Below are 16,495 nucleotides of genomic sequence, written 5' to 3'. Positions count from 1 at the left end.
TTTCTGCTTTAAAAGCAGAACTTCAGAAGCGTTTCTGGTGATTCTACAATAACTAACCAAAATGTATGGCTGAAAGTAAATTGGAACAAAAAATTTAACTTAAAAGCAATTTCAGATTTCTATGGATTATGTATAAACAAACAAATTTGTAAAAGTATGAAAAATAACATGAGAACATCTTTTAATATTAGGTTAGGTGTAATGAAACCACCCTTTGCTGTATGATGATCATATAAAATGCAAGCAATGTCATTTCATGTTGTCAGCAGTGCTTTATTATTTCAAGAGAAAAGGAAAATGAATTTAGAAGGGGGTTTGGAGAGTGGCAGCAGTCATAATATACATGATTGCACATTACTATAATTAGCAATGTAGGTTAAAAATTTAAAGAAGCAACATATTTGCTTTGCTTTTAACTATGTTTCTGACTCAGCAGTGATTCCATTGATGCACTCAGCAGAAAAGTGTATCCCGATCTGTTTTTTTTAAATCTGAACCCATTAAAAGGAGAAACAGTATGATGAAAGGTAAACATTTCAATAGGAAAAGGGCCTTTAAAAAACTCCAGAAGGCAGTTTAATCCAAATCTGGGATAACTATGGATTAAGAATGCATTGATGTTAGTTTGTGCTCCCCTCCTTTAATACCAATACAAATATGCTTTGGACTCTTGTCCTCCCCAGCACTTACACTGACAAAGTCTTAGGTGTTATAGTTGCTATTTTTACTTTTATACACAAACTTGTTAGGCACCCTTGTATCATTCCTTCTAACAGTTTGCACAGTTGTTTTCTTTCATTTCATTCTAAAGTGTGATTGCTAAATGTATAGCTGTGAATGGAAGCGAAGCTGAAGTACAACAAAAGCTTGTACTTGAACTAAGTCGAATTTTGCTTAATTTCAGTTGTGATATGGTTAGAAATAGGATTGATGAACGATTTATCTGATTTAAAATATCTGCGTGTGTATTTGCAGCAGTTTTCTATGCAGATCAGGTACTTATGCACACAAATTATTTTAATTAGCTGCAGGAGGCTATGATGACCTAATCTGCATGTTCAGCTATAGTACACCTCTACATTAGCATAACTGTGTGCATCTTTTGCATGCAATAGTGCATGCCCAATTAGATTGAAAATTAGGCCTTTTATTATCTCTGTATTGCTTTACTACACTTTTAATTAGAATTTACATGTTACTGATAGAGCCTTAACTTGAATTCATAAAACCATTCTGAAGGTATAAGAACAATTTGCTGAAAACATGAAATAAAAGTTTTAAAATTAAATAAATTTATTTTTATATAATTTTTATAAATTTGGGGGTGGAAAACATGTTCATGTATGACAATAAATGCCTGCAATTAATACCGTAACACTAAAAAATTGTCAGTCATTATATCCAATACTTGTTCTCATAGCATCACGAAAAAAGATACTTTCAATATCTCACTGTATTGGGACAAAGGAGGTTGAATTTGTGACACAGCCGAATTTGATCATACCCTTGCTAAAATGCAAAAGAAGCAGTAGATAAATTGTGACTCAACAAGTGAGACAGACTTACAGCCGTCAGTAAAGCTGTACTTCAAAGGTGAACAATAAAGTTCATATAAGGTCCTCTGTCAGAGTACAGCCAGTAGAAATAAAACCGATAAGCTGATGAAATGCCACTTGTACCTGGACCTTCACCCTTTGGCTCTAGGAAAAGTAGTTGCTGAACTAACAAGTGCATTTAAAAAAAGGAACCATCTGAAAATAATATCCATAGTAATACAGACCACTCAATCAAGGTGAAGACAGACAGACAGTCATCGTAACTAGCACAAACTATTTACAACCTATGCATGATGACCAGTTTGGTTAATAACCAATATGGAACAGATATATGGATGTGAACTCCTAGCAGTAGGAATGGAAGACTTGCCGAAAATTCCATCAGTTCACACTGTTTATTAATTTGAAAAAGGGCTCACTTCAGTAAAAAATTCTACCGATGGGTGACGACTCTGCATATGTCCAAGATTCTCAGTATTGAAACACATTAGAGCCCAGATTTCTTTATCTGCTCTTCTTTTTAATGCTATTAAGAAAGGCTGGTTAGAAAGGGATGCAGTCACAGATTGTCCTCTTTCTTACATTGATAATATACAGCACAGACCACATTTGTACTGGAAGTAGGATTTCTAAAATCTGAATATACACTAAAAAATGAATCTGAATGCTTTGTGTTATGCTTTGCATTGGGAACATACAATTTTCCCACAATTGGTATTTTGTCTATATTTTGGTTGCAAAAAGAGTAATTTTCTCACTGTCTTTCTTAAGATAAATCCCAAGTGATGTGGGAATTCAAAAAATACCATGACAGAAACTTTTGCATGTAGTTCTATCTGTAAAAACAATACAGTGGAAAATCTTGCAGTTTTAGAAACAAGCCTTGCTTGAACCACAAGGTCACTATTTACTAGTGAACAAAAAGATGAGGAAATACTCACTTCATGTGATATATTCCAATGACAGGGTTAATGACACAGGTAGACATGCCCATTGATTCATTAAATTGAATGGCAAGACACAGCTAAAAGTTAATTTTTCTTTGCTATGTACTTAGACATCTAGTTATGACAATATTTGTGTCACCAGAATTTATTCCTAACCTAAAGCTCTGTTGATCTTTCAGTTCAAAATTGTGGAGGCATTTTTGTGCAGACTTTCCGTTTTCCAAAGCTCTGTAGCTGTAACAGCTCATACTCTTTGTAGCTCGGGCCCTGGGATGGACTTACAGCACATAAATGAGTTGGTTACAGTGGCATAGTCACTATAACTGTTTTTCTGTGCAAGTATGTACACAGGTAGACTATTAACCACAATATTCATAAATAGACAATGCGTGAATAATCAATAAATGAACTTTTCAGTGTTTAGGAGAAGGAATGCCTGCAGAAAGATGCTCCTCAATGTTTGACGCAACATTTTGAAATATATAATCTCCAGTGTAGTGTATAATGGCTGTGTGTGCTATCCTGTATGGTAAAAAATACATCGAAGAAGCACAGCTCACTCTGAAGCATGGCTGTGCAATTTGTAAACATTTACTTTAGGAATACCATGAAGAAAAATTTGAAGCTGGAATTGGAATGAGCTATGCAATTTGGATCTACATCCCAGCTGAGGTTATCCAAGGGAATGTTTTAGTGTATTATCAAGATACACCATAGCAATCAAGAAAAATATTTGAATCCTGTTCTAAAACTCCTCACAGTTCAGCTGTGTTAGGAGTTGGGATTTTTTTCATCCCAAAATCAAATGAGGATATTACAACGAAGGGCAAGAAAAAGCTTAATACCACATTATTTAAAAGAAGTGCAGCCTATCCCGAGAACACATCACCAGGCACAAGGATTGCATGGTTTAATATCCAACTCTTCTTCTGACTTCTATTTCAAGATCGCTTAGACTTCTGGCATCTCTGATACCCCAGCTACAAAAGGAGAATAAAATACCTACCTCATAAAAACGCTGGAGAAATTCATTAATCTCTGTGAAATGGACTGAGATTCTTGGGTAAATGCTAACATTACCAGGAGTATGCATTCCAAAATATTTGATGTACTGTTATAATTTTGAGAAATTTCAAAGCAGTTTTACCTTTTAATCTTTCACTCTTTGCAAACAAATGGAAATAAAGCAAATACAATTTTGGCTTACCATTTTAAAGTCTTATCCTAAATTTCGATCTTTTTGCAGATATCCTATTCACTGGTTGCAATTAATGTAATGGACACTTCCAGAGATTTACAGGTCAGCTGGCCTGCTCTCAGTTCCCTGAGACACTCTGGAGCAAATCCTCCTGAAGGCCACGTTCAGGCACATGAAACAAGATGACTGGGAGCAGCCAGCACAGTTTACTAGGGCAAATCGTGCCCAACTAACACGGTATTCTGCAGTGAGATGACTGGCTCTGTGGATAAGGGGAGAGCACTGGACGTTGCTTATCTTGACTTTAGCAATGCTTTTGACATGGTTGGTCTCCCACTGTATCATTATAGCCAAACTGCAGAGATATGGACTAGATAGGCTTACTATCATGTACAATTACTTACATGTACAATAATATACCTGTGAATATTTTAATCTATAATTAGCTGGAATATGAAAAGGGCTAATATCCTTTACCTTAAAATAGGAGTGGAAGGCACTAAGCCACTTCCAGGCCTGTCCAGTTATAAACAGCACATCACAAGACTTGAGCCAGTGACTGTAGGCCTCTTAAAAGACAAAAAAATTTGTTTAGCATGTTTAAAAATTAAAAGTGTAATTGCCAAAGAACAATTTCAGGGGTTAAAACTGAACAATGGCCAATACCTTTTAGGATTTAGAATATGGAGAGTAATAACTTTCAGTTGGGCATGTATTATTTTTCTATATATCTAAGTGGCACCAAGGGTAACACAGATTTACAATTTTGACCCACTATGTTTTTCACGCTGATTTTTCCCACCAATGTTTGCCTTAAATGGGAATCAGGCATGTATCTCTACCACAGCAGTCAGCATAGGAGTTTAGAAATACTGGGTGGAAAATAAAAATGGCACAGTCTGATCCAATTGTCTTTCTTGGAAAGCATCAGAACACATTCTTGAAAATTTGGTACGGGATACTGACACATATTGCTCTGTTTCTATTTTTTTAATTAACAAATTTCCATTCAACACAACAATAAAAATAAAATGCAACAGAAACATAAAAAATACTGAATGAGAAAAGAAGGAAGAAGGGGAAGTTGACACAACAATAAATTAAGGCTAACTGCAAGCAGAAAACTTCTCAACAATCAACACGGGAGATGCATCAGTTTACACTGGATCTCTGTTTGGCCTTGAAAGTCTAAACTGATTGGGCAAATATTATATTTAAACTACAGAAAGCCTGCATCAAGTACGTAATGCACAAGACTGTCACAAAGACTGCCCTGATCTGCCTGCTATAGTGTAACTACGACAAAATTCTTGGAGTGTACAGAGAGAGCATCTTGCCACTTCAGGACAAAATTTAAGTGCAAGTAAACAGGTCTGCTTTTTAAATCAAAATACCTATTACTCACACATTTTCATAAAATAAAAATTATTAATAAAAATCAGGGCTGCTGGTTTATTTCTGGACAGCAATATTTTCACTTCTGTTTGCACACCAAATGTTGCAGCATCTTACTACCGCATTAGACCCCCAAAATAAAATTTTGGGAATCAAAGTTTTATTCTTCTTTATAAATCTGGTCAGTAAAGGTACGCATAAGTGTAAATTATATTTGCACTCCTTTCTTCTATGAAACTAGTAGAGAAAGGCCTTGGTATAAAGGAAAATCAAGTTAAGGGAAAAGGAAGACGCTAGAAGAGTAAGCAACAAAAAGTTTTATTTAAATGTTTAAATTTATTTAAAGCTATAAAATGTTATTGAGTGTTATAGATAAAAACAATATGAAAATGTTGACTAAGTGCCAGTTTGATATCTAAATCACTTTGTAATACTGTTAGGCCCATTCTGTAATTAAATCTTTCTTTGCAAGTAATGAAGCTCCATGCAGATGTGTGGATATGTGCACATGAACATCACTGTGCTACTGAGGTTTCCGTTGTCGTTAATATTTTTTTTTCTGTGAAAGTATTTTCATCTGAGAGTAATGGAAGTATTTAAAAAACAAGCTCTAAACATGTCCATTTCTTTATATCCCTGAACTCTGATCTGCAGTGCTATGTTTGCAAGCCTAGATGTGCCAAATGCAAGCATTACCAATTATTCAAAAATGTGTAACAATACAAAATAGTCGTACTTTAGCTGTGTGAAGAGCAGAAATGGAGAAAAGGATCAGATCGACACTGCAATTTGTCTTATTAAGTTGGGAACTGTTGTCTCCTCACCAGAAATTTGGCTTATTGATTTATCCAACTGTTTATATCATCATTAATTCTATTTAAAAGTACATTGAAATTGAATTACTTTATGCTTTTGGTCCACTTTGGAGGTCATCGATGCATTTGAGAATATTTGTCTTATCATCATCTCTGGGTGTAAACTGTAAGAAGACTTCAAGGCTTGAATGGATCCAAAACTTGCAATCTAGTCAATTAAAAAGATTAGTTAAAGGGAGATTCATACTCAACATTTGTTCATACTCAACATTTGTCCTGGATGCATTTATCAGTTCTGCATTCTGTATTGGGTTTAAGCAGTCTTCTCTTGCCCAAGGCTATGTAAAATACCATATAAACAAAACAGTAAGTGACTGACCATAAGCCGCAGCACAACAGTGAAGCTGACACAAAGCACTGTCAAATGTCCTTAGTAAACAAATAAAGATTCATCTCATAAATTTCAGATATTAGTAATCTCAGTTGTTACTTGCAATAGAAACATATACTACACAGCATTTGATTATGAAATTTTCAGTGTCCCTTGAAGTTTCTTAAAATTTTTGCCATATTTTTGCCAATTTTATGTGTGAAATTTTCCCCCAAATCAACACTTTAGAAAACTTCATGGCTCACGTTAAGGCTTGTATGAGGCTGGTGTAACTATTCTGTTATGCCTGCCAACATTAGAGGTGGTTTTGGTCACCAGTCTTTGATAGTGACATGTGTAACTATTTCCTGTAACAGCAGGACTCTTTCTGCTTTGCATCTGGATGTACCGTGATGAAGCAGTTATACTGGTCGGGTCTACTGTCAGCTCATCTCTGTCATCCAGCAAACACTGAGTATCCTGCAAAGCACCTGGCTAAGGACTGCTCCTGCTGATGCTCACACGAATCACTGAAGTCCATAAGGATTGCAAAAGCAAAAACTGAGGGGAGAATTTGGCTTCTGGTATATCCAGTTGCCTAATCACGTGTTGTCACATGGCAATTAAGGGAACTGGCAGTTAATTTCCCTGTGGGTCTGCCTCCTCTTCTGTTAGTCACTCGTTATAAGTGTGTGGATTACACTATCAATGGTCTACACCTCAGTTTACCATCAGGAACACCGGTATAGTAACGCAAGGATATTTTGGGATTTAATGAACCAGGGTTTGTAGAAGACTACGAAACCCTTGGGTAAAACATCCTATTCCAAGTGCAAAGTATGGGGTTTTTTTCTCATTGCTCTGTTGTGACTCTGCAATAGCAAGACGCACTGTGGCACACCGAGTTCCTAGATCTCCGCTCACACGAAGGCAAGTGTCACGAATGACACGCATGCCTCCTTCACGCCTGGTGACCCCAGGTCTGTGGGGCAAGGTTACTCACTAAAAATAGCGCTGTAGCAGGAGCGGATTCCTCACAAGCCAGAACACGCCGCGCCGGTGCATCTGTGTGGGGAGATCAAACGCAACCGCAGGCAAAGAGGAGCAGCACAGCTCAGCTTCGAGATTTTTTTTCTTTCCTGTGGCGGCCGCACCAGCTTGGTTGGAGCGCAGGCAGCGCCGGGCGCCTCGAGCGCCGCAGCACGCCCGGCCCGCCCAGCGCCTCGCCCGGCCCGCCTCGCCGCCTCGCCAGGCCCAGCGGCCTCCGCGCTGCCGCCTCCCGCGCCCAGCGGCTCGCGGCTTCTCTCGCCCTCCCTGGCTCCTTCGCCGTCGGCGGCCTCTCCGCGGATACGCGCTGCTTCTCAGCGGCCACCGCGTGCGAGCGCGGCTTTGGCGTTAATTAAAGTGCGAAGGAGGAGGAGCGGTGTCCCCATGGCGGGCGTGTGCGGGCGCGGACACTTACAGGGAGTCACAGCGCCCGGCCCAGCACGGCCTGGCCCGGTACGGCTCGGCCTGGCCCGGTTCGGCCCGGCGGCGGCGGCGGGCGGCCCCGAGGCCGCGCTGAGGGGCGGGCGCGCGGGGCACGCCGGGAAGGCAGGCAGGCAGGCAGGCGGCGCGCGGGGCACGCCGGGACGCGCCCTGCGCCTCAGCCTCCCAAGATGGTCTCCGGGCGCCCGTCCCCTCCCTCCGCCTCGCACATGCGCAGTGGGCGCGGCGGGCCGCGCTGCTCCCTCCCTCCCTCCCTCCCTCCCTGCTGGCGGCCGGGGCGCCACTGACAGACCGCGGAGCCGGAGCGGCGGCGCGAGCGGGGCTGAGCCGGCCGACACCGCCGCCCGCGCCCTCCTCGCCGCAGCCCCGCGCCCCCGCCCCGCAGGCACCGCGGCCCGGTGAATGGGAGAGGCGGGCGGCGCCGGCCCGACGGACCCCAGCGAGGCGGCGGCGGCGGCTCGGGTAAGGCGGGGGCCGCCGTTCCCCCCCCCCCCCGCGGCGCCCGCTGAGCGGGGGCCGCGCCGGCGGCGGGCCGCGGCCGGGCCCGGGCGGCCGGTGCCGCTGCGCGCTCCTCCCCGCCGCTGCCCCCGCCCTCCTTCTCTCCAGCTCGCTCTCAAAATGGCCGCCGCGCCCGTTGGTGAGGAGGGAGCCGGGGAGGAGGCGGGGGGAGCGGGCGGCGGAGGCCGGGCGGGGCGCGGCGCGGGGGGCGACGGAGGGCTCCCCCGGCCCGAGCCGCCGGCCGAGGGGCCGCCGGGCCCGCTGCGCGCCTCCCCCGCCCCGCCGCGCCGGCCTCGCCGCGCGCCGCCGCCCGGGGGGCAGCGCCGGCCGCGCTCCGGGTGACTTAGCAGGAAAACAGGGCGCGGGGGGGCGGCGGGGGGGCCAGGGCAGCGCCGAGCCCCGCGCCCCGGCGGCGGCTTTGCCTTCGCGGCCTCCCCCCGGCTTAGGCCGCTTCGTTCCCGCTGGTGACTTAGCAAGATACCGGGGAGGAGGCGATGGGCCAGACAAAAAAAACGCGCTAGGGCGGGGATCCCGGCCTGTGTGTACCTGCGGGGACGCCGAACATCCCTGCTGCCGATCCGCCGCCGAGCCTTGCCTCCTGCTCCTCCCGCCCCTCCGAGGGCGAGGCGGCTGCTGGCTGGAGGTGGCCCAGATCCCCCGGGTCGGCTGCGGCACGGAAAACAAAACGGGGATGGCCGATACGGGGGAGAGCGGGCGACGGTGTGCTCGGGATGGGCGCCCCAGCCCCCGGTTCCCTGCAGTGCTCCCGCAGGCAGCGCGGGGAGGAGGCGGCTCAGACCTTCACAGCCGGCTGCAGTAAAACCGGGGGAGGGAGGCAGGGCTCATCTCTCCTTCTCGGGGTCATATCGCTGCCCGGTCGTCCACGGTCGCGTGGAGTTTCCCTGAAAACCCTTTAATGGCAGTTGGGTTCCCTAAAACGCTCCCTTTATCGCTGCCTTTCGGGTTTTTGTTTAGGTAGGAGGTTATGTGCAGGCAGAGCTTTTGATGGCAGTGGGGGGTGGGAGCGGTGCCTCCCATGTAAAGTTTAGGATTACTCAGTTTTGTGGGTGTGAGATTTTTTTGTTGTTGTTGTTGCTGCTTAGGGTGGATGTAATTAAATTTGACCTTTAGTACCAATAATAATGTGACATCTTCCCTTTCTTTGCCACAGTACTGGTAAAATTTCTCTGCTAATAATGCTGCAGCAGAGGGCTTGGTTGTTGCAGGTCAAGTCAATCCGTAATGAATTACCTAACCGGGGGATGGTGGAAGGTTATTGAAGCTAAATTAAAAATCTTCAGTAAACACTGTTCTACTGTAAATAAATGTTTGGGCATATTGACCTGGTTGATTTATATATTTATGTGGGGATTCTTCAAGTGTATATTCTTATGACAGTATTGTTTATATAGTGTCAGGTGAGGGGGGTTCAATAACCTGTGTTCAGTAATGATCTTTTAATAAATGATTGTGCAGCATTCAGCTGGCTTTTGGAAGAGGGAGGGTCTCCTTCCAAAATGCTGTTTGCCCTTAGAGTCATTTTGGAAAACAGGAAAATTCTGTCAGTGGAACTGAACAAAGAAAATATTTTTAAACAGAAGGATTCGTTGCAAATTTCTAGCTTGTTTTCAGGGATTTCATTTTTCTGCGTTTCTCTTGATTTGACCATGTTTATGGATGCTGTGTGCAGCCATTGAGCTGAGAAGAGACTGGGTGGAGTAAGGAGGCAAAGCTGCGAAATGGCTAGATTACCCTTTCATAGCTTTTTTTTTTTTTTTTTTTTTTCCCTCCCTCCCTTTGCTTGCGTTTTGCTGGGGTGGAGGAATACTAATTGCTGTAACAATGAAGTCTCTTCTTTAGGGAGGAATGTAATGGTGCAGGAACCTTCTGAAATGAAACAAATCTAGCATTCTATTTTGAAGCTTATTTTTCTGCAGGGTGGATCTTGATTTGTCTGACAGTGCAAAGTGACCAGTCACTGTTGGAAAGCAAGTTTTTTTTTTTCTCTGATCTTCCATTTCAATATATTGACTTAGGTACTCACTTGTTGAATTTTATTTATACTTTAGATAAGAATTATATTTTTGCAGGGGTTTTTTCATGTACAAGATTGTCTGAAATATCGTGAATTCTTATATTGTTGTGTAGGGCTGTATTATTTGTTCATATAACTTCTTGATTAAGCTGGGTTATGGGTGGATGCAAAAAAAAAAATTGCATCCCTGCTTTCTCTAGTCCCCCCAGCAGGGTAGCTCCTATGGGTATATAGACTTAATTACATTACCGTTCTTCACGTTCTGAGTTCAAATAAAATAACACATTGTGATTTTGGAAGCCCTTTTGAAAGATATGGCTCCCTAAGAGTCTTACAATATCACTCAATTACTGCTGCATCATGGGGGCAATACTAATGCTTAGACTTAAAGTTGTATAGGAAAGGCATTAGAACAAAGGATTTGGGGAATACAATAGGGATCAAATGAGGCACCTAGGAACAACCGATTTTAGCCGTATTCTCCGATTCTAGAGGTGGCTAATAGTATTCCCACCTGAATTCGGTGTTGATCACAGCAACTATAATACTGAACATGAGCAATTCTGAAGTAGGGTGAGATTGTGTTTTTCTTGAGTGTCTCAGTTTTGGAGTCTAGTTTTTGATGGTAGTTGCACATAGATGAGGCTGCTTTTGGTTTTAATTTGCCCCAAATTCAATTAAAGGATAGTGGCTTTTTTATGAGATGCAGCTCATTTACTAGAGTAGAAGTTGTAGGGTCTCATGTATGCACTCACTAAATGCCTGCCTCTAAAAAAGAATACTGGATAAGATCAATGATGAATCCAGTAAAATGCCTTCTTAGAACTTCTGTTTTTTTGCCTTGAAATGATGGAAGTGACTTTCTTGCATAGGAGTAACTGGTTAATTTCTGTGCTACAGAAGAAAGACATTAATGCTTACCTTTATGACTCTATGCAAGGTTTGTCTTACGTATATTGCTGACACTTCTTCCCATACTGTTTCCTATGCTCCACCCAGCCTTGAGTGGTCAGTTTGTATTCTTCTGCTCTCAACTTTTTCATCTATCCAACTTACTGTAGATGGAACAGCTATTGAATTAGCAACTGTTGACTGTCTTTTTTGACAGTCAAACCTTGTCTTTCTTCAAGACCTTTATAACAATCTCCATCAGTGCTAGCTTTAAGGTTTTCATGGTGTGTGGGGAGAACCTCTTGTAAAATATTCTGAGCAAACAGTAGCTGGGAAACCTGTGCTTCCCTATAGCCCTGAAATACACTGTGTTTGTTCATTACCAAGTTTATTTACAACTCTCTGTAACTGCTTAGAGTAGTCATGAACTAGAGTGGTTTGAGTTACTACAGTATGAAGGCGAGCAGCTTTTGAATAGCTTTGTTTCAGTCAGCTTTCCAGTATTTTTGTAAGCTTCAGGCTGGTTTTCTAAACTAAAGGCAAAGACTGTGGGAGGGCTGCTGAAATTTCTGAAGTGAACACTGAAATACCTGTCAGTCTGAAAGTAAGGATGGCTTAAGCCTAACTATATAAAATCAAAATGACAAAAATCAGTAATTATTAATGATAAATAATTTTGGCTTCTGTATAGGCATGTGGATTTTATTTTTTTGGCAGCCTATGACATTTGTAATTTGCGATGACATTGAAGATATTTCTCAAGTATTAGAGCCATGTGTGTTGATCAAACTGGTTCTGGGTTTCTTCTGTCAGGTTTATTATAGAGAAGTGATAAGTTATGTACTGTCTGTAAATACAGACCTATTAATAAAGGTACCATTGATCTCTTCTCATCTTTCTCCTTTTTTAAAAAGCTTAAATGTCATTGACAGAACAACCTGTCTACTAAAAATTTTTATTTGGTTTAATCAGCATTGCTTGGGTTGAATGGCTTTCTCAGGGGCACTTTCTACCCAGCCCAAAGGGAATGGAGTTCCTAGTGTGACTTTTGGGTGTTGTGATCACAAGTGTTTATTAGTGACTGATGTCGTTCAGTCTTTTGATCTGCTTGACAGGGTAGGTTACACCTCAATACAAGATTTAGAAATAGGCATTTGCACTAATAAACAACTCTGGCCCATTTAAAACTAATTTTCAAGTAGATAAAATTATTTATTGAGGATTCTTCCTTCAGTTGCTAGCAGGAGTGCATATGCAGTCATCTTCTGCATACAAGGTTTGTGCCAGTGTTGAAAATGCAGTGGTTTGATTTGAATTGTAGCTGTGTTATGTCAGCTTCACTGTGGTGCCCCTGGATAAGGTTGAGTTAAATGTCTGTTCTAAACTAACTGCAATACACATTTTAAAAGAAAAAAAAAAAAGGCTTGTTATCATTCATACTGTGCTTTGAGACCTACCGATGAGTATTACATACTAGAAGCATTTGAAAGAACCGTGTTTTTTATCAGGTGCTAGGCAAATCATTTCAACTGTCTATCTGAACAAGGCATTATACCCTGCAAGTTAGTTTTTCAGAGTGGAATGAAAAAAATTAGCAATTACCAGGTTAAAACTAGATCTAGACACTGCAAGTTAGTCCAAACAACTGGTATATTTAACTTGGTTGTTTAAGGAAGGGCCTTTTCTTTCTAATACAGATTGAGGCAGGGCTCTGAGTCTTGACTATTAATGCCTCTCTAAATTAGCATGTTTAAAAACTCATACTCTACTTTTTTTTTTTTTACCTAATGCTTTCTCCTTAGGGGATTAGGTAGGTGTGACTTAAGCTATTTTGCTTTTAAGCTTACTGTCATGGAAGCTATCTAGCATAACACTTAATGCTGGCATGTACTGTTAAGGAAATTTCAAAGAAAAATATTAAACTTCCTATGCTACTTACAAAATAAGCGTATTTAGTCTATATCTAGCTCTGATCCATTTCATCAGTACTATAAACATACAGTCCTCTTCAAAGCCGATCATGTGTGCACAGCATCGACATACTAAGCAATGTCAAGTGCACTAGTGCATGCCTAACTACAAGGAAAAAAAAACCCATGAATTCAAAGTACCTGTTAGCTGATACTTTTAGAAGTATTTTAACTGTTTCCCCCTTAAAGGTATGGCTTCCGAAAGAGCCCAGCTGTTTGAGTTGGCTATTTATGGACTTTATAGATTGTGATTAAATACATAGGATAAGTGAATCTCTGTGGTGAAGATCCTACTGTGTCTGGAAGAGTTACCTGGTATTTTTAACCAGTCACTAGCTGCTGCATTCTCGAGAAGTTATTTCCAGTTACGGGACAGTATGTCCTGCTTGAGGCTTAAGGTGGTGCTGCAGCAGATGCCTGTCCTCTGATTTTCTCCAAACTGTTGTTAAATAGGTCCCTGTTTAGTGAGTGCATAGATACGCTCCTCTGTAGCACCTCTTCTTCTCCAGTGCTTGTTGGTGAGTCAGCTGGCATACCTCCTTTGAGGTGAGGTTAAAGGTAACAGGTTTTTATGGCGTGGTGGGGTACTAGTTTACACCTGAGATAGCACAGCGGCCTTCATGACTGAGATTATTTATACCTTCCTTCTCGTATCAGGGCCGCTTGTTCCTATCGCGCTACACAAATCTAAGTTCTCTTGGCTTAATTAGGTAAGTCATTTTTCTGCTCTTTGGACTGCCTTTGCTTTCATTGGTTGTCTTGTTCCTCTGTTTGGATGTAGCTTATTTCTGAATCAGAGGTGTTAAATTTATCTTCCTTTAAGGCTAGAGGAGAAATCAGTAAGAAGCTTATACACCATTTAACTGTGGATAAATTAATGTTTCTTCCTTAGAGAAACGATACCGACAGTTTGTCTTTTTGTCCTTGACTTACCTGTTTTTTGGGTGAAGAAAAACATCTGATGAACAGTTTGGTTTCTTTAGATGCTGGCCTCTTTACATTGTGTTAAGAGGATGATGTCATTAACTTGAGTGTATATATTTTGAAACAGATGGTGTCTCTTAAATCAGTAATGGTAGAATTTTTTGGTTCTAACACAACTAGATTTGTAGGCAGCAAGCATAAACTACGGATCTGGGGAAAGCTTAACAGAGGTGCTCTGACCCTAATATTCATCTTCAGCAGGCAAGGTAGAGCTAAGGTTGTGAGATCGTGTGTGTTATTTTATTTAAAAAACAAACAAGCAAAACTTGGGAATAGTTAGCACTATACCCAACAGATGTAGAATTTACCATTTTTATATTTTTGTTATGCTTATAAGGCTTGGACAAGTCCGTAATGGTGGATGATTTACCAGTACCACAACATATCACAATTATAGATGCTATGCATCAGTGGGGACCTAGGGATTCTGAGGAGGGATTTTAGTAAGGTTAGGAGGAGGAGGGCAAGCCTTTCTTAGGGGTGGACTCCCATGAGAGTCAGATTTGCTTTAGAAGGGAGTAATGTAATTGGTGAAGATAGGGCCTAAGAAAGATCGGACACCTTGTACAAAAAGCCTGATTTCATTACGTTGCATTAATCACTGCCACTTTGGTAGCAGTGTCATGAAAGATTAAAACTCTGTTCCCTGTGGTGGGATAAGACGTATATCACATCATTATGTTCTTCATATTTTTTTCTCTTTACTCCTCTTCTTAAGTGAATGCAGATTTAGTTAACAAGCTTTGAAACTGAGTAAAGGGTGAAAAATGTTTTCATGGTTTGAAGAGTGGAAGTTCAGTCTGAATTTTTGAATGGATTTCTCTGTGGTTTTTACTTTCTGTTGTTCCTAAAGCTTTAATGTAATGTATTCTTTCAAGTTTTCTTCCAGATATTTTTCATGCAGAAATTTTATCAATTTGTGATCATTTTTGTCAGCATCACATTTCTATTATTAAACTGCCTGCTACACTGGAAATCTTTCAATTTGGATATAGCGCTGTGAGCAGCTCAAGAGTTTCAAGTCTGCTACTTAATTCTCCAAGTCAGAAAAGTAAAGATGAGTGGAGGGAGTGAAAAGAACAAAGTTTAAATCGAGTGCACAGACACTGGTCAGCTATAAGGAATGGTTCTGAAAATATATGCTCTCCTTTTGGTGGAGGAGACAAAGCTTAAATGCAGTGTTCCAGAAATGCTATCCTAAAACGTGTATGTATTCTTTGATCAAACAAAAATATCAAAATGTTTTTTGGCTAAAGTTTTCCAGATATGCATCCCACACTTCTCTAACCAACTTGAAGTAGCAGCTGGTAACACTTTAGCCCACTGTATTTTAAAAATATATATATTTTTTCAGTAACTCAGATTTGACCAAAAAGTCTCTGAGGTTTCCAGTGATGTTTCATGGAAATCCAATGGGAAGGGTTAATGTAAGTGTAAAGTGAGTTTAAAACTCGTTTCGTGAAATAATTCCTTGCTATCACTATCCTAACATACTAGATAACAGCATAAAATATTCTAGTTCTAAAACTATTTTTACCCCTTTTAAAGCTTTCTTTTCAACTGCAGCCAGATTTTTTCCAGGTTGTTCATTTATTTGTACTTAAACTTACGTGAATTTTCACACAGAACTGAATAGGCAAACTAGAAGTAGAATGGTTTCACTAGTTTTCTACCAAAGTCTGCATATAGATCATAAACTTTAAGCTTCTTCCAGTTCAGAGTTCAAGAAACTAAAATGAAAGGAAGTGAATATGTGCTTGAGATGCCTCTCCTGAAGTACATTATATCATATTTCTATTAGAATTGCAAAACAGTAATGGTGGAATGAAGGATAAATTTCAAAATTGAATTAATGTAAGTCTGTTCTCTTCCCAGAACGTTTTTTCCTAGCAAATTTGGACGAAATGTTTCTAAAAGTCAAATAGGATTGGCACCCAGAAGGTAACATTACCAAAAAAATCTTTTTGTTGTTTGACGGTCCTAAAAGCAGGTAGTTGGTGCCTGTGATCTGTTAAATGGTAGTTATAAATTGAAATAATAAGGGAAAGTAGATGAGGAATAAGGGGTTTTTGTTTTGTTTTGTTTTTAGAATGCACTTCTCTTAATTAGGACAGAAATGCATTTATTCAGAGGCCATGCAATACAGAGTAGCTAACTTGCCCCTATTTTATAGTATTTTGATGATGTTTCCTAGTTTTATTTTTTAGATGAGATTGGAACCTGGATTCCAAGTCCTTGCAACACAGATGTTATACCTGATCTGCTTTAGATCATTTTCTGGTTCCACATGTGATCGAATGTTGAATTATGTCCAAAAGTCTACTTATATGACTATTTTTAAAAAAGTT

At 41.1% G+C, this 16,495-nt stretch overlaps 2 protein-coding genes across 8 annotated transcripts in view; one reads left to right on the top strand and one right to left on the bottom strand.

Annotated features, from left to right (window-relative positions):
• MNT (MAX network transcriptional repressor) overlaps positions 1 to 8,862 on the bottom strand; it is a 110,096-nt gene extending 101,234 nt beyond the window's left edge. For 4 of the 6 annotated variants that reach the window (XM_064523047.1, XM_064523045.1, XM_064523048.1 and 1 more), the window contains exons 1-3: positions 7,285 to 7,955; positions 6,000 to 6,119; positions 4,179 to 4,270 (exon numbers count right to left, since the gene is read on the bottom strand). The gene's annotated coding sequence lies outside the window, so the exon portion shown is untranslated. Of the gene's footprint in view, positions 1 to 4,178; positions 4,271 to 5,999; positions 6,120 to 7,284; positions 7,956 to 8,813 lie in introns of those variants that run through there. The other 2 variants (XM_064523050.1, XM_064523049.1) reach the window with 2 other exon arrangements.
• Positions 8,012 to 16,495, top strand: part of PAFAH1B1 (platelet activating factor acetylhydrolase 1b regulatory subunit 1) — a 41,163-nt gene continuing 32,679 nt past the window's right edge. The window contains exon 1 of one of the 2 annotated variants that reach the window (XM_064523056.1): positions 8,012 to 8,231. The gene's annotated coding sequence lies outside the window, so the exon portion shown is untranslated. Of the gene's footprint in view, positions 8,232 to 8,264; positions 8,407 to 16,495 lie in introns of those variants that run through there. The other variant, XM_064523057.1, reaches the window with a different exon arrangement.

Source organism: Dromaius novaehollandiae, chromosome 19 (genome assembly GCF_036370855.1).
Source record: "Dromaius novaehollandiae isolate bDroNov1 chromosome 19, bDroNov1.hap1, whole genome shotgun sequence".
In the NCBI taxonomy this organism is placed as follows: domain Eukaryota; kingdom Metazoa; phylum Chordata; class Aves; order Casuariiformes; family Dromaiidae; genus Dromaius; species Dromaius novaehollandiae.
The sequence above is the reverse complement of the archived record's forward strand: the minus strand, read 5'-3'. Positions and strand labels throughout refer to the sequence as shown.